This window comes from Balaenoptera physalus (assembly GCF_965194825.1).
Source record: "Balaenoptera physalus genome assembly, chromosome: 17".
In the NCBI taxonomy this organism is placed as follows: Eukaryota; Metazoa; Chordata; class Mammalia; order Artiodactyla; family Balaenopteridae; genus Balaenoptera; species Balaenoptera physalus.
In genome coordinates, this window is record NC_138895.1 from 4,992,234 (window position 1) to 5,018,563 (window position 26,330).

Consider the following 26,330-nt stretch of genomic DNA (forward strand, 5'->3'; position numbering starts at 1 on the left):
AAAAAGCAATGCTGGGACTTCCCTGGTGGTCCAGTGGTTAAGACTCCATGCTCCCAATGCAGGGGGCCCAGGTTCGATTCTTGGTCAGGGAACTAGATCCCGAGTGCCTCAACTAAGATCCTGCATGCCGCAACTAAAAGATCCTGCGTGCCACAACTAAGACCTGGTGCAGCCAAATGAATGAATAAATGGATAAATAAATAGAAGGGGTGGAGCTTGGGGAGGGCTATTTTAGGGGTAAGGGATTTAAAAAGCAAAAGGGATTATTAAGGGATTAGAAAAAATCATGTGTGTGAAACTTTTGAAAATTGTAAAGCACTGCAGAATTTAAAGGAAATTTCATTCAATACAAAATAAAATTGAAAATACATAAATAAATAATACTTCTGGGGACCTCTTTTGGAGATCCTTGCTTTTATCACACAAGAAAAGAAGTGGTGGAGCTTGGTGCAAGCCCAGCTCTGCCTGCTGCTGTTCTGTTTATTGCTCCAGGAGCCCTTTCACCATAAACACTAGCGGGGCCTTCCAGGTGGATTAGGCAACACCAAACATTGTGTGTCCCATGCCTACTTGCCAGTGCCTTTAGCCAGGACCTCAAGGACTCACTGGTAATGGTAGAGATTTTAAATTAAGGCCAAGAGATTTAAGAGGTCATTCTGAAGAAAAGTCCAGGAAACGGGCCCTCAGGTAGTGAATTATTCCATAGGATTCATGACATGACCCACACTTTGCAACAGGTAACCCAATCCCTCGTCTTCAACAGGAAACTAACCGACTACATACCAGGGATCATCACAGGTAGAAACCATCCTACTTTGTTGTTGTTGGTTAAGGCAGTAGGCTGCAGACCTTTTCCTCTGTTACCAGTAATAAATGACTGCTCCCTGGGTCATGTTATAAGACGGCAGACTGGACCGCTGGACTATGGCTGTAGTCTCAGGTGGGCCGGCCTCTCAAGAACGTTGTTAATAAAAGGTCATCGGTCTCACGAGCTTGGGGCCGTGTCTGGCACCCAATAGGCCCTATGTAGGTGTCTGCTATTGTTCACACAAAGTCCAATCTCCTACAGGGAGCTGTTTATTTCCTCGTAAATGCTACACTGCAGTGCAATGCTGAGATCCCAGCGAGTGGAATCTTGCTTAGAACAAGACTGATAATCTACCTTGGGTTTGTACGTGGCATTTACTGAGTTGGACCATGAGCTTGAAGATGCAGTCATTCTTTCAGCAAACGACGGTCAGGCACCTGCTGTGCGCCAAGCACCGCGCTACACGCGGGGGTGAAGGTGTGCCAGGCACAGGGCGAGCCCTTTACATGCTCCCAGTACCCTGTCTCCATTTTTCCGGGAGGAGATTGAAGTTTTGAGGAACTGAGGAACCCCCAGGCCATTTAAGTCCACGACCACGCCCCACCCCTACCAACGCCCTGAACACCCCCGTGTACACCCTCAAGGAGCGACTCTGCTGGTTAAGAACTCAAGGAGACCCTGAGCATCCTCTCTCTAGAGAACTCCAAACGTTGGGGGAGCAGAGCGCGCCCCTCTGCTGCCAGGGGCACCCCGCTTCCTAACACTCGAGCGAGTAGGTTGGAAGGGAAGGAAAGGAGACGCGAGGGGTTCCGTCGCTGTGCCAGGACGCCAGGCGCCACAGGGTCTCCTGGAAGGTCCTTCTGTCCGCCTCCGCCGGAGGAGGTCGGGCCCGGGGCGGCTCCACGCTCCGGAGCTGCGGGCTGGGATGCAGGTTTCTCTGCCTTCAAAGCTCGGCGCGACGGCCACGCCAAAGCCCCAAACCTTGGGCAGGGGCCAAACGGTCACTTCCCCGCCCTCCAGGCGCGGTATGCAAATCCGAGCACCAGGAAGTAGCTGGGACCTCCCGGCCGAGCTCGGCGACGGCCAGTTCCTCCGCCGCTCGCTCCGGGCCGCCGCCGCTCGCTCCCGGCCGTGGCGCCTCGGGGCCGGACGCGCCGCAGCCTCCAGCCCGCGGCAGGCGGGGCGGCCGCGCCACCCCGGGCCCCAGCCCGCACCCCGAGCCGCGCGCTCCCCGCCCCGCCGGGCCGCCCCGTCGCGGCCCCCGCTCGGACCCCCGGCCACCGTGGAGCGACGCCGCCGCCGCCGCCGCCCCGCGACTCGCACCCGGAGCTGGTGAGCCGCGGACGGGAGCCGGGGGGCGGGGGACCGGGGCGGGCGTCTCCGCAGGTGTCTCTCGGCCCGGGGCGCAGGGGCGGGGCGGGGCGCGGGCTGCGGGCGGGGGCGGGCGCACCGCGGGGCCCTCCGGCGCCGCCCCGAGGGCCGGATGCTGTCCCCGCGCGGGCCGCTCCCTGCGCGGCGGGGAAGCCCCTGTCCACGCGGCGGGCGCGCGCGCGGCGGAGGTCCCGCGGGGACTCCTCGCTGGCACGGTCCGCCGTCCCCTCCGGGCCCCGGGTCCCCGAGGTGAGCGATGCGGCCCGGCCCAGGCGCCCTCCGAGGCCGGCGGGCGGCCGCCCTCCCCGGTGGCCCGGCGGGAGCGTGACGTCCGGGCGCGGCGGCGGGGGCGGTGCGCACCCTCCCGCGGAGCCCGGCGCCTCCCGGCCTGCGGGGCGGCGGTCCCGAGCCCCCGGCGGCCGAGAGGAAGCGAGAGTTATTTTAAGAATTCAGGGGTTGCCTTTCCTTCGCCTTGGGGGAAGGGTGTGAACGTCAGTTCTCACTTTCCTGCGTTATCTCCGGCGTGGTTTTGTGTGTGTGTGTGTGTGTGTGTGTGTGTGTGTGTGTGTGTGTGTGTGTGTGTCTGAGTGTCTGAATTACCCCAACTTCTTTGCCATCTCAGAAACTCGAGTTCAACCCGGGTTTCGCAGTTTCCTAGCTGAGTGTGAACTTGGGCCTATTATTGAAATTCTCGGTTTGGGTTTCCTTATCTTTAGGAGAACATACCTACCTTCTGAACTATTTATTGCACGTAAAGCCCCAAGCACATACTAGGCATTCCATAAACGGTGCTGTTATTATTGCGAATAATTTTGTCCATAACAACGAGGCTCCCTGGTTCTTTGCAATTTGATGGGTTTTACACCTAAACCTGCTTGTCAGATTTAGCCACCTGACCTTACTAATAAATCTGCAGAATAAATACACCTGAGACGTGCTGTCCCAAAGCAGCGCCCCGGAGTCTGACTCACCCTAAGAACTAGCCAATGAGGAGGTTTGACTTGCTTTTGATTTCTTGGCTACCCCCAGCGGCTGTAGGGTTCAGGAGGGCAGGGGCGTTCTCTCTGGGCAGCACCATCTAAAGCTGTGCGGAGGGGAATATGCGCTGAGAGAGTACGGGAGCTTACTGAGTACTCATAAGTACGTCCTGATAAGGTAAGCTCTGCTGGAAAAGGGTAGGATTCAGGTAGCTCTTGGTTCTCATTTGGAAGTAAGGAAGTCAAGCCGTTTTGAGGCTTGAAGAAATTTAATTTGATCACAAGGGGCTTTTGGTGACTAGGCCTCTTTGTTTTTTGTTTTGTTTTTTTACATCTTTATTGGAGTATAATCGCTTTACAATGGTGTGTTAGTTTCTGCTGTACAGCAAAGTGAATCAGCTATATGTATACATATATCGGCTGGGCCTCTTTGGATGCAGAATGGGAAAACCCTCTTCCTGAGTGAAGGACAGAGGGCAGCTGATGTAAAGAAGCCAGGAAACCCGAGTTTGGGTCTCTTCCACCATTTATCACAGCTGTGATTTGGGCTCAATTACTTGGGCCATTTATTCCGCCAGTATTTCCTTCACAGCAGCAACTAGAGTTATATTATGATTTGCCCATATGCGTATAGTCTGCATTCACCACTACGGTGAAATCCCTGTGAAAACAGCTTTGTCAGTCTTGTCCAAAATGCTAGCCCTGGTGCCTGTCACATGGTCGAGATTGCTTGGAAGAAGGAAGGAAAGTCTGCTCCGAGCCTGGCCCTGTGCAAGGCCGAAGAACAGGCTGGCCCCTAAGGCATCTGTAGCTCACTGGTCCTCTCTGTACTGGATTCTAAAATGGGGATTTGAGGAACTTTTTTGACTGTCAAGTTATCCCAGCATTAGTGTACTAAGTGGGCATTTCCACTCAGGACTGGTTTCTGTGGTGTATCACTGGGAGAGAAGTCTTGATTTGGAGTGGTAAGAGGTAGCCTGCAAAGACTACATCTGGGTAAGATGTTGCCCAAAAAGATGCACTTTATCTTACAATCATCGGTATTGGACCCTTTTGTAGAGAACTTGTGATATCTGTGTCCCATCCCCACCCATGGCATTCTCTTAGCAGAAAAGTGATCCAGTGGGGTTGTGATTCAATGACTTCCAAAGCCTTTTAGTTCCATTATATTTGTATTCAAAAATAAACCACTGAAACATTTGAGATGCCAGCTGGTTCAAATGAATATATGGACTTGTAACTTACAAAATTAAACCACATTATCAGGCTTCCCTGGTGGCGCAGTGGTTAAGAATCCGCCTGCCAATGCAAGGGACACGGGTTCGAGCCCTGGCCCGGGAAGATCCCACATGCCGCGGAGCAACTAAGCCCGCGCACCACAACTACTGAGCCCACACGCCTAGAGCCCGTGAGCTACAACTACTGAGCCCACGTGCCACAACTACTGAGCCCGTGCACCGCAACAAAGAGTAGCCCCCGCTCGCAGCAACCAGAGAAAGCCCGCGCACAGCAACAAAGACCCAACGCAGCCAAAAATAAATAAATAAATAAATATTTATTAAAAAAAACACAAAAATGTGGGACCATATTATCCATAAACAAAACCATATTAATTTAAAATTTGTATAAATAGGAATATATGTCCCCATCATGGAACACCGTTACAGCCCCCTCACACTGCGGATCTCAGTGACCTCTGTGTCCTCAGGCATGGACAGTGTTGACACGGAAAGGTCATCACAGTCATTAGCTGGGGCATTGATCAATGACACATTGATGGCAGAGACAGCCTCCTACCTTTCCTGGGCTCTTCCTGGCAATGATGGTGCTGATACCTTTTGCTTATCCAGGGCTCTGAAGCCTTCTGAACTGTGATTTCATTTGAACCTCTCATGACCCCCGAGGGCAGGCAGGGACAGATACCAAAAAAAAAAAAAAGAGTTTAGGCATATCCAAGGTCACAAGCCTGGTTAAGTGGCATCGCTGGGCATAGTAGGTATGTTTTCTGGCTCCAACTCTATAGAGTTTTCCGCACTTTTCTGCCTTTGGACCTGTAGTAGGTACTCAACTACTTAGAAGTAAATAAATTAACTTATCATTTAATAAACATGTTTAAGACAGAATCACAAGGTAATTTTCTTCTATCACTTGGAAACTGTCTGAACTAAGGGGCTGTCAGAGCAGATGTACTTATTAGGCTCTACTGAGTTCCTGTGCCTTTCAGCTCGGCTTCCTGCTTGGGGCTGGGGGAGCTCTGATAGCTGCCTAGGTGACACCTATCCTGGCTGCTGTCAGAGCAGCTCTAGTGACTGCCTTGGGGGCTCACCAGTGCTTACTGGTTACTATAGAAGTACCCAAGTAATACTTTGCAAAGGGATTCCCTTCAGCCTCTTTAGAAACCCTACGAGCCTCCTTGTGTGGTTGTTATAATAGGGAGAGTTGTCACTCGAGGGCAAAATATAAAGTAAGGAGAGAGGGCCCACAGGATGCACATGGAGACACACTGCCCGTTTCCTGGGTACCTGCTATAAGCAAGGCTCGTCCTACACCCACACTCCTACACTAGATAGACATTCCCTCCCGTCTTTTAAGATTGACGAAGAGCAGGACAGGGAAGAGGAAGTTGGTCAGAAGTACTGAAAGATTTCTTACAGCTGTCTGGTTTCCTGATACTTAAGTTGTGAAACTTTGAGTTCACTCTCTCATCATTTCTGACATTTATTTTGAGTAAGTTCCCATTTGGGGGAGAAGCCCAAGTGTAGAAAATAGTAGGGAAATCTGCCCATTGAGGGATTCAAATATTTGGAACAGGCCAGTTTAAGGACTTGAACCTTATTTTAGATATCCTTGGCTTCCGTTAGCTGGAAGGGCTCCCTTGTAATTTAGAACAGCAAGTTTCAGGAATTACTTGGGACGATGTGTTTAAAAGGCTCATCCATGCTGACAGGTTGCAGGGGCCTGTTATAGCCTTGGTTCTTAATTCCTGGGCTGCTTCTTCAATCTTGTCCTGAACTTTACTTTCCCTTAGTACTGAGTAAGCATCAACATTTCTTATTTGCTGCCAAGCTAGTTCGGGAAAGTTGGATTTATAATCAAGGTATAGTTTCCATTTGTAAAGAACTCTTCCAAAGTGTTGGTTCTTTAACTGTGCTTTATTTGCATTTTATTAACCTCAGTGTATTTCCAGTGTCTCTTCTCTAACTCCCCTCTTCAACTCTTTCCCCACTGTTCTACAGAGCCTTCAAGTCATGCGTTGATAGGAGGTGACCGTTGTTGGTTGATCTCGGGGTAACTGGGTTCATTCTTCATCACGCTAAGATGTGTAAGGGATGTTCTATACAATAACTACGGACGGGGATACATTAATAGAGTCCATCGGAGTGGGCGTTTCTCAAGGCTGGGAGCTCTGCCTGCCCTTGGTGAGGTGTAGGACACACAGGGAAGCAGTCTTCATCCCGAGGCTCAGGGGGTCTTTACGTGTGTCTCATTTCCGTTTCACAGTCCACACTTGAGACGAAGTCAGGTATTGCTGGGCCTGCGCACACGGCCCCGCTTCTGTGAGCCCCGAAGGGCGCTCTCTTTACTGACCCCGAGTCATGCTGGTTGGAAGCTCTTTGTCGCCTCTCCCTCGGGTCAGGGGCGCCCCCCCACCCCCCGGGGTTCGGGCCCTCGGGGTGGCTCCAGTCTCCGGTGAATGTTAACCCCCGGGGGCGGGGAGGCGCGGGGGCGAAGCTGGCCTCAGAGAGGCCGTCTGGAGAGGGAGGCCCACTTCTGCTTTCCACGGGGAAGCTGCGGCCCGGAGAGCAGAAGTGCCGCGGGAGGCCCGCGACAGGAGGAGGCCGGCCCGGAAGCAACGCCCGCCCTGGCCTTCGGCACCAGCCCGCACTGCTTTTTCTTGCGGGTTCGGGCTCTTTCTAGCACCTTCTGCTCTGTTCCTTTTCAGTTTGTCCTTGGGGAGGGGAAAGGGGGGATGGGGGGGAGGGGAAAGGGGAGATGGGGGAGGGGAGGGGGGAAAGGAAGGGGGGGGGGGAAGGGAAGGGGAGGGAGAAAAAGAATGAGCCTCGCCCTCAGGGTGGAGCCTCTTCGGGCAGAGCCCCGCGGCGGCCATGCTGGAGTTTTTCAGCCACAGAAAGATGGACGTTTTGAAATTCTGCATCATGGAAACTGTTACAAAAGTCTGAGTGGACGTTTTGAAATCTTTTAATGTTCAGGTATTATAATAATTTCTTAATCCTAACTACAGTGTTGAGTGCTATTTTAAAAATTACTCAAGCTATAGCCTCTTGTTAAACATTTGGGATAGATCAGTGACTTTCAAACTTCTTAACCTTGATCCGTAGCAAGAACCATCATATTTTACCTTGGGCCCAAATGTGCATCCATCTGTATGCCAAAAAGAAGAGAAAAGAAAGAAAGAACATTTGGTGAAAAGCCCCTCCTCCCAGCTTGTTGGGGAAGTCTGACCCCAGGCAGTCCTCTGAGGCCGGCTTGGTGAGATGGGGCAGTGTTTTAAATGTACGGAGGTGGGACTTGCCTGGCGGTCCAGTGGTTAGGGCTCGGCTTTCACTGCTGTGGCCTGGGTTCAATCCCTGGTTGGGGAACTAGGATCCCACAAGTGGGGTGGCCAAAAATAAATAAATAAGTAAATAAAATAAAATGCACAGAGGTGGTCCCAGCAATTCCACAAGCTGCAGTCCAGTAAGGGGGTTTATTACACAAACATAAATTAAGATACATCCATACGATGAATGGTACACCTTGCAAATGTCTTTAAAAATAGAATGAAATTTCATTTCCCGATATGAAAGATGCTTTTAAAAAGCTGAACACAAACTGAGACGTAATATATATGACCATTTCTGAACTAAAATATTTCTGTGTGACGCATAATTATAAGCTCTGCACGTCAGTAATTGTTTGATACTAAAGTTTTCAGCACTGATTATTTCTGGGTCATGGGAGAACGCTGATTTTTCTTTTTTGTAGATCTCTATTTTGTTACAAAGAGCATGACTTATATGGTTTTAGGACAGCGGTGTAAGGGGCGATGACGTGTAATAAGCCAGCGTGGCGGCAGAGGGGAGTTGGAGCGATCAGGAAACTTTGGGGCAAAAGTAGCCCTTATGATAGCTATGTGGATATCATTGCAGGCAGACCCGACCCTGGAGGAGCTCATGCGTTGCAAACGTTGTAAGTAGACAGGATATTTTCCTAAAGAAGCGTACACTTATATTTACTTATATTTAGGGCTGAGTTTCTTGAGAACCCACCATGAGTCAGGCCCAGCATCAGTAGGAAACCCCGCAGGGGAGAAGGAGCCGCGGGGGCCCGGGGGAGAAGAGACTGGTTCGTGCGGCATCACTGGGCGGCCAGGCAGGGGTGGGGCTGTTCGCGCAGGCGCCGAGGACCCTTGTCCCCAGGACTCAGTGTTGCATTGCACTGTGTAGACGGAGGTGAATGGTGGAGCCTTTTTATGGGCAGCCGTTTTTTCCCATCACAATCAACTTCTTGCCTAGATTCTTCCATAATAAAGTATTGGTGATGTCGCCAAAAAATGAAGCGACACTGAGACACTCATTGTCTGCTCTGAATAGGAGGATGATTAACCCGGGGGAGGAACGGGGACTTCCACAGAGGTTAATCTGGGGCCAGAAAGTAACATTTATTGCTACTTGACGTGACATCAGACTACATCATTTGTAGTCAGTAGCGCGTAGGAACTTGATGACTGCCCCGGATGGTGAGGCGCTTGCCCAGGCATTTATCTGAATCTTCCTGATGAGGCAACACTGCTGAAGAAATAAGTTTGGAGTTGAGGTCTGAGTTTCTGTGGGGTTATCGGTATTTTCCATTTGATTTAAATGGAGACTAGTTATTGTACGGCGGCAGCTCGGTGTTGGCAGTGTTCTTGCCACGTACAAATTAGTGTATTAAAAGCATCACCATAGTTAGGAATGGCGACGGTTGGACAAAATGGCATAATTTGGCAGTTATGCGAGGAACGCCCTTGCATAATCACACATGGCATGTTGAATAGCTGATGTGTTCGGTGCCTACGAGGGATTATTCATTTTAACCTTGAGAAAAGATGGTATATCATACGGTGGAAAGAAGATGGACTTCCAAGTTAGACGAACCTGAGCCCAATCTGCGCTCCAACACTTGTGACTTATTCTCACCATTTCTTCATTTATAAGACGATGATAACAGTACCACACCTGCTTCTCAGGTGTGTGGTGGGGATTAGCAGAGTGGATCCGTAACCTCTGACGCTGTTTCTGGTACACAGCCGGCACATAATAGTGCAAGGTTTAGACGCTGTCTCAGCATCTGTAAAGTTCAGAGTCTAGCGGGGGAGTCTGCCCTAGGCCATCCTTCCCAGCACGGTGTTCGCCCTGGGCTGGAGCCTCCGCTGTCGTGGGTCAGCTGAACTTGTGATCTTCCTGAGGTACCAGGAATTGCCGGAGGCTACAGGCGTGAGCAGGATGGCCTCTGCATTCAAAGATGCCCTCAGGAGTGGGACATGGGGGCGTAAATGTGGTTTCCAGAGTCTGCTCAGTGCTGCCCTAGACGTGTACGTACAGAGTGCTCTGCACACAGGAGGACAGGGCTCTTGGTGGCAGCGAGGGGACGATGCTTGAGCTGTGTAGGATGGGGGGAGAAGGAATTCACCGGTCGGAGGCTTTGAAGGGAGGCATCCTTAAAGAACGAGAGACTTCATAATCTGAGGAGGGACATGGGGGTAGTGGATGCAGTCCCTGCTTCAGAGAAATTTCTAACATACAGTTTACGGTCATCAGGATAATCCAACATGCACCGAAAGAGTTCGTTTTTGTCTCTCTGGACCACATTGACTTTTCCAGTTGTTTCAAATGTAACGATGCCAAATCTATTTAAAAAAGAAAATTCAACAATTTCATAACTGCCTGCGTATATTTTACTTTATGGTTTTCAGTTATTTTAAAAGCTTTAAATAAATGAAGATAACCACTAAATGAGGATTTAATTGTCATTTGCCATAAATTCCTTTACCAGTGGGTAACCTTTCAAGAGTCTAGTAGGAAAAACATTTCTGGACGTTTTGGTAAATGACTCAAATGTTACCTTATTGCTGTAGTTAATGTCTTCAACTAAGGCAGCCCAGTACAGCCCAATTTAACAAATGACGTGTTCCCCCTGGCGTCAAGTGTCAACCACCGGGCTCTTGACATCACCCATCTGCCTTAGTATCAAGCATGAGAAGCACAGACTCTGAGAGAAGGAAGAGATTTTGTCAGTGTGTCTCACACATAGGCACTCTCCCTTGAACATTGGGTCTCAAAAGTTAGGGTCTGTCCCAGGTGATTCTAACGCAGGTAAGGAGGTCACACTGTGAAAAGCACCGTGACAGGGATATTCCTGTTGCCCAAAGCAGCCCGTTTCATTTTTGTCCAGCTGTGGAGATTAGAAAGCTTTTCTCTCATGCTGCAATGTTTTATTTCCATAGTTTCTGCTTGTCAGTTCTAGTTCTGCACTGTTTTTGCGCAGTTGAAGCCAGCCGCTGTCGGATTGACTGAATATCCATCCACTGTGGCTGTAAGTACAGGATGTGTAGGGACACGACTGTTGGCCTGTCCACCCAGCACTATTACTCTGCCTGTCTTCCCTACAGAACCCAAATCACATCAGGATCCATCTTCTCCACTGAAGTTTCTGCAGACGTTTTCTGCGTCCCCATCTACAGGGTGGCCCTGATTGGTCAAAGGCTCTTATTCTTGCAAGTGATTGGTTCATGAATGGTGTACTTTGGGTTGGACGGTAATCAGTAAAAAAAATAATGCTCCATAGATGGTCCTAAGATACAAACAGAAAAGGAGTGGGGGAGGGAGGAGAGAAGGGAAGTGAGACATGGATAAAGGATAAAGAAAAAAAAGCCTTATGTGAAAGTCAGGAAATTAGAAGGAAGATAGTATAGGTTATCCTGATTACTAATTTGTGATGTACACAGTAGGTGGTTGTCTGCTCTTTGTTTCTCCTAGTCACACAGGCTGGTGTGGCAAATGCTGATTACTGGGCTTCTGTAATCACAGTGGATTTTTGAAATGTATATTTATTGAGTGCTGTGTGTTAGGCATTGTGGTGGGTATAAACCTTAATAAGTGTGAACTTCCTGTCCTAAAGAGTTGATCGTGCTCTATTCTCTCTGGGCCGTTCACACACCAGAGGCTGACAAACTAACTTGCTGTGGTCGTGGGTGTGACCATCACCTTGCTCGGGAAATCCCAGGGCATCTGAATCAGTGCACAGAAAACAAGTAGTTCTGGTAAGAAGGAAGGCAGTGTGTAAGTGGTTAGAGCACAGGATAGGGAGGATATGGAATTAACCAGAAAACCAAACACAGAAACAAAACCCAGAAAATAACAAATGCTGGTGAAGCTGCAGAGAAATTGGAGCCCTTCTGCACTGCTGGTGGGACTAATAAGATGGTGCAGATGCTGGGGAAAACAGTCTGGCAGTTCCTCCCAACATTAAACACAGAATTTCCTTTTGGTTCAGCAATTCTACTTCTGCATATAGACCCCCCAAAATTTAAAGTGGGGTCCTGAAGAGATATTTGTACACCCATGTTCATAGCAGCATTATTCACAATAGCTAACTCAAGTATCCATCAACAGATGAACAGATAAACAAAATGTGGTCTATACATGCAAGAGAATATCATTCAGCCTTGAAAAGGAAGGAGACTCTGACACAAGCTACAATACGGATGAACCTTGAGAACAGTATGTTAAGAGAAATAAAAGGACAAATATTGTATGGTTCCATCCATATGCGGTACTTAGAGAAATCAAATTCATAGAGACAGGAAGTAGAATGGTGGTTGCCAGGGGCTGGGGGAAGGGGAATGGTAGCTGTTGTTCGATGGATCCGGAATTCCGGTGCCGCAAGATGAAAAGGGTTCTGGAGATGCATGGTGATGGTTGCGTGAGGTTATGAATGTACTTAATTGTACACTTAAAGATGGTTAACATATAAATTTCGTTATGTATATTTTATTACAATTAAAAAAATGAGTTTTAAGAAGTTGCTCGATAAGCAGAAATGTGTACAAATAGATGAGGGTGGTCTGGAGGACATTTCATTGAGTTTGCTGAGTTGCCCTTGTTCTGACTGGGGATTTGCCCACCTAGCTGACTGGTGCTCAGTTGTTTGCGGGGAAGGGGACGGGGTCTCTAACTCTGTGTTAATCCAGGGCCATGTGGATTGATGGCTGACGAGATTTTGTAATGGCTGTGGTGTGAGTTTATAATGGAGAATTTTACCAAGGCAGGGTTCGGGATTGGAGAGTAAGGAGGAGCTTTCTAACAATCAGAGCTGCCTGCAGGGGACCCGGCTGGGGTGTGAAGTGGTCCTTCTCCATTACAAGTCAGAAGTTTGTAAGCACAGGCTAAGCGACTCTCTTGCAGGACCTTTCAGAAAAGGTGAACTAGATGCCTCTGAAAGGTGCTTTCTGATTTGCTAATTCTGTCATTTCTAGCCACGGACCCCCAGTTCCAAATCACATAATAGGAAAGAATATTCCTAATGGAGTTCTTCTTCATAGATGTGAAGAGGAGGATTTTTTTTTACGCTTTCCCAGTGTGGAGGTGGTTTTTTTCTTTTAATTTAAGTGTAACGTACATGTAGCAAAATGCAAACACATAGGTAAGCCTAGCTCCAAGCAAACCCTCATGTAACTTCCCCCAGATGGGGAAGCAGAACGATGCTCACCCACAGTGTCTCCAGTTGCACCTCCCCACGCTCTCTGTCCTCAAAGGCATCTACATTCCTGCGGCAAGTTTTAGTTGAGTTTCCCGTGTTGGTTTTTTCACAATAAAGTGTTAGAAATTGAAAAGCAGTACAAAGCCATTTGGTTTGGCAGATGAACAGCTTTTCAAGCTGTGGGTTTGGCTGGCATCGGCATCTCTGTGTTGAATGACTGCAGTTCAGTGGGAGGAGGACAAGTCCTGGTCTGGTTTTATACCCTGGCTATTCAGTTGCTAAAATTCTCACACTGGGTTTGATCGGAGCCTTATTTACATACCTGTTTATTCAACCATTAGTTAGTAAAATTAGATGGCGCTCGCCATACATAGCTTGTTTTTCTACCCATCTCTGCATAGCTCAGTAAATGTATAAATGCAAATTTAGAAACGTGGGTGTGATAAGGGTGGTTTCCAGTGACCCACAAGTAATCAAACATCCTGCTGTGTGACACAGAGCCAGTGTGCACACAGACATTTAAAAGTACCAACTGGCTTTGTGAATTCAGTTATGACGGTCTTCATAAAATGGGACTCTCTTTTTTGATGTGAAGAAACACAGTACCCTTATGACTGACTGTTTGTTCTGCTTCTCGTAGTTTTGACATTTATTTTTGTTGGGGGTGAGAGAGCGCTGTCGTTTGACCTGCGGAATGCATTAGCCCATGAAGTAATGCTTCATCTATTCATGATTCAGAAAACATTTCTTGGATGCTCGCCGGTCATGAATATGCATGCATTTGACTTGCCCTCCCATCCATTAGTTCTGAATGGTAGAATTGTTCCAATATGCTCAGGAAGTTAAACTATTTTTTAAAGTAGGACGAGGAGTATAACTTTCTATTTCATATGAAATATGAAGAACGCACACAGGCAGCAGAGTACGGAGGTGCCCACCTTCCTGCGAAGAAGTCACAGTTGTGGTCCCGAGGTCAAGGCTGGGAATGACCCCACCCCAGGGGGGTCACTGAGCCCATGGTTTGACTGCCTGCAGTTCCAGCCCCAGGTTCACGTTCCTCTGGCCACAGCTGCTGATGCTTGCTCTCTGCGTCTTCACCGTTGGATGATCCGGAAGATTGGAACCGGGAGGGAAGCTGGGGATGGAGGGAGGGGCGGATTAGCAAGGGGACCGGCCAGAGCAGGGCAGGTTTCCGGTGAAGAAGTGCATTCCTCAGCTGAGACTAGAAAGAGAAAAGATGGGGAAACAGTTTAGCCGGCTTCCTTACCCATCTGCTGGAGGTGGTGGGCTGTGCGTTGGTAGCAGTCTAGGAGCTTGCGTGGCTGTGTCGCGCCACGGCTGCCTTGACATGCCTGAGGAGCAGGTACGCGTAGTAGTTACTCTCTTTTAGCTCTTCTACTTAAAAAAATAAATAAAGGTCCTCTCCAGCAGAATCTTCCAGGATGGTAGTAAAGGGCAGTGCTATTAAGCCTGGATGGAAGTTCCTAGGGAGGGAATGCTGGGAAGCGGTGTTTTAAGTTCTGAGGGTGAAGTGTGGGCATTTGCCCTGCTGCATTCTGCTGCCTCCCCACCTGCCCCCCACCCCGCCCCTGCTGCCCGGGGGTGATGGCACTGCTCTCAACCCCCAGGTTTACTTGGCGGGGGCAGCGTCTGTGAGCCCCAGCTCCCCGCCTGGAGAACGGGCATGACCATAGCCTCTCGTGGGCTCTCACAGGCCTCAGGTGAAATGGGATCATTTGAGCCAATTCTTCCTCTTCTTTGTGAGAGGAGCGTCCTCCGGGGATGACAGACAGCGGACCCGCTCACATGGCCTGGCTCCACCTTCACAGGTATGAATTCTCACAGTTGGAGATATAATCTTGGGCAAGTCACCTGACTTCTCGACATCTCCCTGTGGCCATGGGTCATGTGAAGATTCATAACAGAAGGTCTTTTGAAGTTCATCTGTGATTATTTATGTGGATGTACTTGAAACATAATAGAGGCCTCACAAACATTTCCTATTTGCTTTTCTTTTTGCCCAAGTAATCAGTTTTTGGCCATCATAGTCTTTAGGGAGCTTATTCTGTGCAACGATATGGAAACGACTGAAAAGATTTTCCAAAGGCTGTGGTCTTCTGAACCTAGATGCGCGCTTGGACTTGAGCCCGAAGTGCATTTTGAAATGTTTGTCCAAGCTCAGAAGCACCGTGTGTTGCTAAGGGAAAGAATGTTTGCATGAACGATGGACAAAGGAGGGACCACACCAGGATGACTTAACTTTTCCATGCTGCCTGGGCTCTGCAGGGAGCTAAAGGACCTTTCTGGCTCATAGGCCCCCGAATCTAGACTGTCTTACTTTCTGAAGACTAGATAATGATGAGCCTCAAGATCCAGACTGAACTCACTTTGTTCAGACCAAAGACTGATGTCTGAGGCTCAAGGAGAAAAGGAGCTAGGAGTGGTTAGTTTGGCACAGAAGGGAAAGCCAATGGCTTTCTTTTTTTTTTTTAATTTTATTTATGTATTTGTTTGCTTGTTTATTTATTTATATCTGCATTGGGTCTTCGTTGCTGCACGCGGGCTTTCTCTAGTTGTGGCGAGCGGGGGCTACTCTTCGTTGCAGTGCGCGGGCTTCTCATTGCAGTGGCTTCTCTTGTTGCAGAGCACAGGTTCTAGGCGCTTGGGCTTCAGTAGTTGTGGCACGTGGGCTCAGTAGTTTTAGCTCATGCGAGCTCTAGAGCGCAGGCTCAGTAGTTGTGGCACACAGGCTTAGTTGCTTCGCGGCATGTGGGATCTTCCCGGACCAGGGCTCGAACCCATGTCCCTTGAATTGGCAGACGGATTCTTAATGACTGCGCCACCAGGGAAGTCCCCAATTTCTTTCTTAATTGGAAGAATCTTATTGGGTTGGAGAAAAAGTTCATTTGGGTTTTTCCATAACATCTTCCTTCCTCCCTTCCTTCCTTTCTTTCTTTTTTTTTTGGCTGCGTGGCTTGTAGGATCTTAGTTCCCCAACCAGGGATTGAACCTGGGCCATGGCAGTGGAAACACCGAGTCCTAACCACTGGACCACCAGGGAATTCCCGGAAGAATCTTATAATGACACCTGCACAGTTATTACTTGCTTGACCTTGGTACCAGGCCATAATTACCTTTTACAGAAAACATAATAAAAATAGCATTCATTTATTGAGTGTGTGTCCTCTGTTAGATGACCAATTCCTTACAAGGTGTGTTATTGATATTCTTGGTATTGATAAGGAAACCAAGGCTTAGAGATAATACTTTGCTCTTTTAGCTGCTAAGTAAATGGGATGCAAGCCAGCTTGACTCCCAGGTTGATGTGTTTTATTTAACCTTGAAAGGTTATTTTTAAAAAATCATGATTATAGCATGTGGAAGGTAATATCCTTTTTTTTTTGTTTTGAATTTTTGAATTTTACTTATTTTTTTATACAGCAGGTTCTTATTAGTCATCCATTTTATACACATCAGTGTATACATGTCAATCCCAATCTCCCAATTCATCACACCACCACCCCCTGCCGGCCGCTTTCCCCCCTTGGTGTCCATATGTTTGTTCTCTACATCTTTGTCTCTATTTCTGCCCTGCAAACCGGTTCATCTGTACCATTTTTCTAGGTTCCACATATATGCGTTAATATACGATATTTGTTTTTCTCTTTCTGACTTACTTCACTCTGTATGACAGTCTCTAGATCCATCCATGTCTCTACAAATGACCCAATTTCGTTCCTTTTTATGGCTGAGTAATATTCCATGGTATATATGTACCACAACTTCTTTATCCATTCATCCGTCGATGGGCATTTAGGTTGCTTCCATGACCTGGCTATTGTAAATAGAGCTGCAATGAACATTGTGGTACATGACTCTTTTTGAATTATGGTTTTCTCAGGGTATATGCCCAGTAGTGGCATTGCTGGGTTGTAAGGTAGTTCTATTTTTAGTTTTTTAAGGAACCTCCATACTGTTCTCCATAGTGGCTGTATCAATTTACACCACCAACAGTGCAAGAGGGTTCCCTTTTCTCCACACCCTCTCCAGCATTTGTTGTTTATAGATTTTCTGATGATGCCCATTCTAACTGGTGTGAGGTGATACCTCATTGTAGTTTTGATTTGCATTTCTCTAATAATTAGTGATGTTGAGCAGCTTTTCATGTGCTTCTTGGCCATCTGTATGTCTTCTTTGGAGAAATGTCTATTTAGGTCTTCTGCCCATTTTTTGATTGGGTTGTTTGTTTTTTTACTATTGAGCTGCATGAGCTGTTTATATATTTTGGAGATTAATCATTTGTCCGTTGATTCGTTTGCAAATATTTTCTCCCACTCTGAGGGTTGTCTTTTCGTCTTATTTGTAGTTTCCTTTGCTTTGCAAAAGCTTTTAAGTTTCATTAGGTCCCATTTGTTTATTTTTGTTTTTATTTCCATTACTCTAGGAGGTGGATCAAAAAAGATCTTGCTGTGATTTATGTCAAAGAGTGTTCTTCCGATGTTTTCCTCTAAGAGTTTTATAGTGTCTGGTCTTACATTTAGGTCTCCAATCCATTTTGAGTTTATTTTTGTGTATAGTGTTAGGGAGTGTCCTAATTTCATTCTTTTACATGTAGCTGTCCAGTTTTCCGAGCACCACTTATTGAAGAGACTGTCTTTTCTCCATTGTATATCCTTGCCTCCTTTGTCATAGATTAGTTGACCATAGGTGTGTGGGTTTATCTCTGGGCTTTCTATCCTGTTCCATTGATCTATATTTCTGTTTTTGTGCCAGTACCGTATTGTCTTGATGACTGTAGCTTTGTAGTATAGTCTGAAGTCAGGGAGTCTGATTCCTCCAGCTCTGTTTTTTCAGGGTCTTTTGTGTCTCCATACAAATTTTAAGATTTTTTTGTTCTAGTTCTGTAAAAAATGCCAGTGGTAGTTTGATAGGGATTGCATTTAATCTGTAGATTGCTTTGGGTAGTATAGTCATTTTCACAATATTGATTCTTCCAATCCAAGAACGTGGTATATCTCTCCATCTGTTTATATCATCTTTAATTTCTTTCATCAGTATCTTACAGTTTTCTGCATACAGGTCTTTTGTCTCCCTAGGTAGGTTTATTCCTAGGTATTTTATTCTTTTTGTTGCAGTGGTAAATGGGAGTGTTTCCTTAATTTCTCTTTCAGATTTTTCATCACAATGCAAGAGATTTCTGAGCATTAATTTTTTATCCTGCAACTTTACCAAATTCATTGATTAGCTCTAGTAATTTTCTGGTGGCATCTTTAGGATTCTCTATGTATAGTATCATGTCATCTGCAAACAGTGACAGTTTTACTTCTTCTTTTCCAATTTGTATTCCTTTTATTTCTTTTTCTTCTCTGATTGCCATGGCTAGGACTTCCAAAACTATGTTGAATAATAGTGGCGAGAGTGGACATCCTTGTCTTGTTCCTGATCTTAGAGGAAATGCTTTCAGTTTTTCACCATTGAGAATGATGTTTGCTGTGGGTTTGTCACACCCTAATCACAATTTCATTACTTGTGATTAGTCTGTTCATATTTTCTGTTTCTTCCTGGTTCAGTCTTGGAAGGTTATACCTTTCTAAGAATTTGTCCATTTCTTCCAGGTGGTCCATTTTATTGGCATAGAGTTGCTTGTAGTAGTCTCTTAGGATGCTTTGTATTTCTGCGGTGTCTGTTGTAACTTCTCCTTTTTCATTTCTAATTTGATTGATTTGAGTCCTCTCCCTCTTTTTCTTGATGAGTCTGGCTAATGGTTTATCAATTTTGTTTATCTTCTCAAAGAACCAGCTTTTAGTTTTATTGATCTTTGCTATTGTTTTCTTTGTTTCTATTTCATTTATTTCTGCTCTGATCTTTATGATTTCTTTCCTTCTACTACCTTTGGGTTTTGTTTGTTCTTCTTTCTCTAGTTCCTTTAGATGTAAATTAGATTGTTTACTTGGGATTTTTCTTGTTTCTTGAGGTAGGCTTGTATTGCTGTAAACTTCCCTCTTAGAACTGCTTTTGCTGCATCCCATATGTTTTGGATCATCGTGTTTTCGTTGTCATTTGTCTCTAGGTATTTTTTTATTTCCTCTTTGATTTCTTCAGTGATCTCTTGGTTATTTAGTAACGTATTGTTTAGCCTCCATGTGTTTGTGTTTTTTACGTTTTTGTCCATATAATTGATTTCTACTCTCATAGCATTGTGGTCAGAAAAGATGCTTGATATGATTTCAATTTTCTTAAATTTACTGAGGCTTGATTTGTGACCCAAGATGTGATCTATCCTGGAGAATGTTCCATGTGCACTTGAGAAGGAAGTGTAATCTGCTGTTTTTGGATGGAATATCCTATAAATATCAAATCTATCTGGTCTATTGTGTCATTTAAAGCTTGTGTTTCCTTATTAATTTTCTGTTTGGCTGATCTGTCCATTGGTGTAAGTGAGGTGTTAAAGTCCCCTACTATTATTGTGTTACTGTCGATTTCCTCTTTTATAGCTGTTAGCAGTTGCCTTATGTATTGAGGTGCTCCTCTGTTGGGTGCATATATATATATAATTGTTATATCTTCTTCTTGGATTGATCCCTTGATCATTATGTAGTGTCCTTCCTTGTCTCTTGTAACATTCTTTATTTTAAAGTCTATTTTATCTGATATGAGTATTTCTACTCCAGCTTTCTTTTGATTTCCATTTGCATGGAATATCTTTTTCCTGCCCCTCATTTTCAGTCTGTATGTGTCCCTAGGTCTGAAGTGGGTCTCTTGTAGACAGCATATATATGGGTCTTGTTTTTGTATCCACTCAGCGAGCCTGTGTCTTTTGGTTGGAGCATTTAATCCATTCACGTTTAAGGTAATTATTGATATGTATGTTCCTATGACCATTTTCTTAATTGTTATGGGTTTGTTTTTGTAGGTCCTTTTCTTCTCTTGTGTTTCCCACTTAGAGAAGTTCCTTTAGCATTTGTTGTAGAGCTGGTTTTGTGGTGCTGAATTCTCTTAGCTTTTGCTTGTCTGTAGAGCTTTTGATTTCTCCATCAAATCTGAATGAGATCCTTGCCGGGTAGAGTAATCTTGGTTCTAGGTTATTCCCTTTCATCACTTTGAATATATCATGCCACTCCCTTCTGTCTTGTAGAGTTTCTGCTGAGAAATCATCTGTTAACCTTATGGGAGTTCCCTTGTATGTTATTTGTCATTTTTTCCTTGTTGCTTTCAATAATTTTTCTTTGTTTTTAATTTTTGTCAATTTGATTACTATGTGTCTCGGCGTGTTTTGTCCTTGGGTTTATCCTGATTGGGACTCTCTGTGCTTCCTGGACTTGGGTGGCTATTTCCTTTCCCATGTTAGGGAAGTTTTTGACTATAATCTCTTTAAATATTTTCTCTCTCCTTTCTCTCTCTCTTCTCCTTCTGGGACCCCTATAAGCGAATGTTGTTGTGTTTAATGTTGTCCCAGAGGTCTCTTAGGCTGTCTTCATTTCTTTTCATTCTTTTTTCTTTATTCTGTTCCACAGCAGTGAATTCCACCATTCTGTCTTCCAGATCACTTATCCATTCTTCTGCCTCAGTTATTCTGCTATTGATTCCTTCTAGTGTATTTTTCATTTCAGTTACTGTGTTGTTCATCTCTGTTTGTTTGTTCTTTAATTCTTCTAGGTCTTTGTTAAATATTTCTTGCACCTTCTTGATCTTTGCCTCCATTCTTTTTCCAAGGTCCTGGATCATGTTCACTATAATTATTCTGAATTCTTTTTCTGGAAGGTTTCCTATGTCCACTTCATTTAGTTGTTTTTCTGGGGTTTTATCTTGTTCCTTCATCTGGTACATAGTCCTCTGCCTTTTCATCTTGTCTGTCTTTCTGTGAATATGGTTTTTGTTCCACAGGCTGCAGGATTGTAGTTTTTCTTGCTTCTGCCGTCTGCCTTCTGGTGGATGAGGCTGTCTAAGAGCGGTAATATCCTTGATAGTTTATCATGTTGACTTTATACATTAACTTAAATGTAAACACAGGAATGCGATTTCTCCTGGGAGACTAATAATAAATATGGGGCAGAGACTTTTACTGGGCACAGGCTGTGCGTCATTCATTATTCTAAACGCTTGCTAAGTTTTTATTCACTTAATCCTCCCAACAACCTTATGAAATCGATACAGTTACTATCCCCTTTTTTTCAGATAAATAAAGGTTAATTAACTTGCCCAATATCATGTCTCTATGGGGTGGAGCTCAAACTTGAACCCAGGAAGTCTGGCTCTCAAGCCCAACTCTACTACTACATGAATCCAAGGTGCAACCTCTCTGACTTGCGGGAGAAAAAAGCCCAGACACTCAAAACCAGTAGTAGAGCCAAAGCTAGAAAGACCCCCCCCCCCCAGTTCTGACAACTTGGTGTCATTCTTACTATCATCACCGCTTGCAAAGACCAAGAAAAAAATTCATTGAAATCGCACCAAAAATCTAAACATTAAGAGTTTAAAGCATGATCAGGATTAAGCCAGTTGAATTTATGTGCATTAACTTCAGCTGGCGACTTAATTTCTCTCTATTATCCTGGTCACCATTTGTTGGGAGAGAATGATTTTCCTCTGCTGGCAAAGCAAAGCAAATCATTTGTTTTATAGCTAAGTTTGAATCATGATTGGATTAGCCTTTCCTTCAGCAGTTACCCCACAATTTTCTTTTGCTCAATACTTATCCAGCTTGTGTTTTTCTTCCTATTAAGCATTATCTTACATTCTCATAACTCTCTAAAAAACAGCTTCAAAGCTGTATTTGAAAGGTTATTAAGACTGTAGTTAATAGATGACTAATGGCAAAGGGTTGGATAATAGGCAAAGAATATACGGATCTGGTAAGTCATACAGCTGTCCTCGGCCCATTCCCTTCCTCTGTTCTTTGTGGCATTTGCAGCAATGAGTTTAAGATCATTGATGGTTAAGCCAGGGCTAAACCAGTTTATTCCCTGGGAAGCATGTCAACTATCCAGCCAGTGTTTTCACTCAGCACTTGCGTACCCCTTGCCTGATGTCTCCTGTATGGCTCCTAAATGGCTATTTCCATTTCTGAATGATAGCTCTCCAAAAAGAAGTTAAAAGTGGATAAGACTTTAACTTTTTCTTTAGAAGGGAAAATGTATTAGGATTCCTCTATTTCCTTTCGTTCCTGGGGTGTCAGGTGACTCTTTAAGTAAAACCCCAGTTTTCTCTGGTCTTGATGAAGTTGGTATAAGCAGAAGTGTTCTGACATTGACTTTAGCATAAACGTTGCCGTTTAATCTCTCCATCAGTCCTGTGCTCATTCTTGGGACCCCACAGGATCCTCTTTTGGTCCATCTTGTGGCCTGGCTGGAAACACTTCTGGGGATTTCCCTGGACCAAAAGCCCCCAAATATGGTACCCGAAGCCTGGGCGTTTGCAGAGGTGGTGTGTCATTCTTGCTTTCTGTGGGGATGAGGGTGGAGCCGGCAGAGTCTTGTATCCATATTTTCCATGCCAATCCAGAAGGAACATGGGTCATACACTGAAATACACCCCGTTGACTGACAGTTTGGACCCGTTGCTAGTCTTGTAAGAATCTTCAGGCCGTAGAACCACAGCTGCATCCAGGACCAGCCACGAACTTGAGCTCTTTCAGAGGCTGGGCTGGATGCAGCAGGAGAGGACTCCTAGCTTGAGTAGCTCGTGCTAAGTCTTTGTCTAATTGCACTTCCTGGCTCAACCAAAGATAAACAGATGAGAAGAACCTAAGCCAAAAAGGGCATTAGGACCATGATTTGGGTAATAAACTACCCCAGGCTCGTAATGGACTCATTCCTAGACAGACACAGGAATCTGGGGTGAGAAAAGCCAAATGAGTGAGTGATGATGTGTCATCATTTAAAAAAATGTCTCATCGCGTTTATACGAACAGTAGAGCAGATGTTAGATGGAGCCCCTCTTTGACTGTTTCTTTAATAGCTTCAAGAGAACAACGTGAGCTCGTGGGGAACAGGGAAAATTACTAAGGCTCCTGTGTGCCAGACTTGTGGGGTAAAGTTGAACAAGATGTACTAAACCTCAACAAGAGAAGAATAATGAATTGAATTACAGTTGAGCCTTGAACAACATGGGTTTGAACTGCATGGCCCCACTTATACCTGGACGACCTTCAGCAGTAAATACTACAGTACTATGCCATCTGCCTTGGTTGAATCCGAGGACGTAGAAACACGGATATGGGGTCTGACTGTAAAGTTACCGTGGATTTTCCACTGCGAGGGAGTCAACAGCCCTAACTCCACATTATTCAAGGGTCAACTGTACATATGTTTTTGATCGCCAGTGTTTCATGAAATAAACAGGTTAAAATTTTTCTGCTGTTCTAAGTTTTACCTTTAAGATCAGGGGATAAATTATTTCCTAGGAAGCTGTTCTTTACTGTATGTTCTTTCTATTTCTGTGTTGATAGTCTAATCTGAATTCATTGGGTTTATTGAGACTTTCACATTTGTAAGTGATGATTAGCCTGACTATTGTTTATTTATGTAGAATTTATAGTGTTTTATCCTTTATGTAGATCTTGGGGTTTGAAACTTGAAGTAGCATTGCTTTATCAATCATAAACATTTGTTCTCTGAGTGCTGATTATAAACAATAAGGTAGAATGACTCTTGAAATAAAGGAATAAATAGTGATGGTATTGTAATAGATAAATCTGAGATAAGTATAAGTGAATTATATTTTTCATAAAATGTACCCCAAAGCTAATACTTTGTAAATACTACCATTTCCTTTACGGCTAGAGTGTAACCAAATCCAGGACTAAATAACTCTCCATTTGGGGCCATCAGGTTTATAGAACAAAACTAATGTTCACAGAAGCCTAGTTATGATAGGAAGGTCAACTTTACTGCACCAGCAAATTTTCAGTAGTGGGTTCCACTCATCAGTCAGAGCCTTTTTTTTCCCCTCCGGAACATTTTTTTCTGGTTTGAATTGGGTATGGGGTTAGGTTAGCAGTGGATAAATTCCAACGCCACTCTGGCATAAGGGCATGGAATTGTAATGCCATACGGGATAGTTTGTGTCACAGCTAGCCGACAGGGCATCTGAAGTTAAACCATCTATGGCACATCCATTGCTATGATTTCAGTTCTGGCGAGGAGTCCAGTATTTGATAAAAGGATCCCAACACTATTGGATTGTGAATTCTTTTCCGGAGCAGGGCTTTTCTAGTGGTTCTCAGCCCTGGCTGCTCACTAGAGTCAATGGGGGAGCATTTAATCCTCCCCAGGCCCAAGCTGCACCCCAACCAATGAAATGGGGACAGTGGGGGACCCAGGCATCAGTGCTTTCTAGAGCTGTCCTGGAGACCCCGCTGTGTACCAAGGTTCAACCATTTGACCAGATCCAGCCGTTGTGGAATCTGTGGGCTGTTAGGAGATAATGTTCAGATCGGTGAATTCGGATGGTCCATTTCAGAACATCACATGTCCCGAGAGCCGATACGTGCCCAGAATAGCTCCCCGTCCCTTGAGGAGAGGCGACCACACTGGGCACCAGTTAGGAGGGTGGCGAGTCTCCTGGGGTTAGAGGGCCTGCTAACCCCAGTCTCCTCCCACACTTGAGAAGCATCTGGACGGGACACCCTACCTGTTGGGAGAGCCTCACCCTCCAAAACAGCATGTCTTGGCTGTGTTGTGAGCTGTGTCGGTACACAGAGCCCCTCCTGCTCCGGTGGGGGACCTCACACTCAGGCCCGGAGCATCTCCCTTGTGCTGGGGGACCACTTACCTCTCCCCGGGACACAGAGGAGGTTTCAGAGGTCGCTCGTGACCTCTGCAGACTGAGACTCCATCAAAGCCACCCACGAGCGAGAAGGTAGTACGTGGTAGGAACCGGGAAGTAGCATCGTGCCGTCATAACTCGTTCAGTTGTTATTGTTCTTTTACTTTTTACATCCAGATCGACCAAAGTCTCAGAGATGGGGCACCTGTTCAGGCAGAGGGCTGGGATGGCGAGGTCTTCCCTGTGAGCCCTGGGCCAATTACCCCCGTCTCCGAGCTGCTGTTTCACCATCTGTTAGAATTCTTATCAGGATTGGTTGTGAAAGAGTATGCGAAAGTGGTTTGTTAGAAAAAGAAAAGGAAAGAAAATAAATGAGCCCCATTTAAACTCCAGCTGAGCCAGGGGTGGTAGCCCTCCGGCCTGGATGGAAGGAGTAGCCCTCCGGGAAACCAGTAGCCCTGTCCGAGGGCTGTTACCCTTTTCTCGGCATCATTCATGCTGGTTCAGTGAGCCATCACGGTCCGTTAAGAAAAAATACTGACAATCCCAGCGTGCTGGCGAGATTGTGGGGAGACTGGAGTGGAAATGGTCCAGCCACTGCAGGAAGCCCTTCGGCGATTTCTTATAAAATTCAACATACAAATGCCTCACAGCCAAGCCTTTCCACTTCTAGGTATTTATGCAAGAGAAATGAAAGCAGATGTCCACAAAAAGATGTGTACAGTGATGTATATAGCAGCTCTTTTCATAATATATACATACAAAACAAAAACCCTAGAAATTCTCAGATATTCATTATCAGAAGAGTGGTTCAATAAATGTGGATGATATATTCATAAAATGGGACTACTTGAACCAGAAAAAGATATTTCTCCATACAACAACTGGTTGAATCTCCAAAACACTGTATTAAGTGAAATAAGTCAGACAGAAAGAAACATATACTGTCTGACTTCCTTTCTATGAAGGTCAAAAACAGTGATCATGGGGAATGGGTGACTTAGAAAGGGACACAAGGGGACTGAGGTGATAGGGCCGTTTTGTGTCTTGTTTTGGAAGGTGGGAATGTGGGTGGAGACATCTACCAAAACCCATCTCATACAGTACTTAAGATCTGTGCATTTCACTGTGTACACATTTTGGGGGGGTAATAATTAAAATTTATTTTTCTTGTTTGTTTTTATTGTGGCGAAACAGACCTAACACAGCATTTACCATCTTAACCATATTTATTTTTTTAATTTTTAAAAATGTTTTAATTTTTCTTTTTTTGGCCGCTCCGCGCTGCGTGTAAGATCTCAGTTCCCTGACCAGGGATCGAACCCGAGCCCTCGGCAGTGAAAGTGCAGAGTCCTAACCACTGGACCGCCAGGGAATTCCCTCTTAGCCATTGTTAAGTGTTCTGTGGCATTAAGAACATTCACACTGTTCTGCAACCATCATCACCATTCATCTCCAGAACATTCTGTATGCGTTTTGCCTCAATAAGAAAAGCAAAGTAAAAACACTGTCATATGGTGAGGTCAGTTCAGCTGGAACTGAGGCATTGGCCTCATGCATACGGGAAGCCAGCCTGGGCACGCAGGACCGTCTGCTTCCCTCTGCGGCCCCGAAGCGCACGGCACACACCTCGGCTGGGCACCTGTTCTATCAGAGTCAGTGTCGAT

At 45.6% G+C, this 26,330-nt stretch overlaps 1 protein-coding gene across 3 annotated transcripts in view; it reads left to right on the forward strand.

Annotated features, from left to right (window-relative positions):
• Positions 1-2,023: 2,023 nt before the first annotated feature.
• LYN (LYN proto-oncogene, Src family tyrosine kinase) overlaps positions 2,024-26,330 on the forward strand; it is a 110,921-nt gene continuing 86,614 nt past the window's right edge. For 2 of the 3 annotated variants that reach the window (XM_082433018.1, XM_082433021.1), the window contains exon 1: positions 2,024-2,140. The gene's annotated coding sequence lies outside the window, so the exon portion shown is untranslated. Of the gene's footprint in view, positions 2,141-3,164; positions 3,335-26,330 lie in introns of those variants that run through there. The other variant, XM_082433019.1, reaches the window with a different exon arrangement.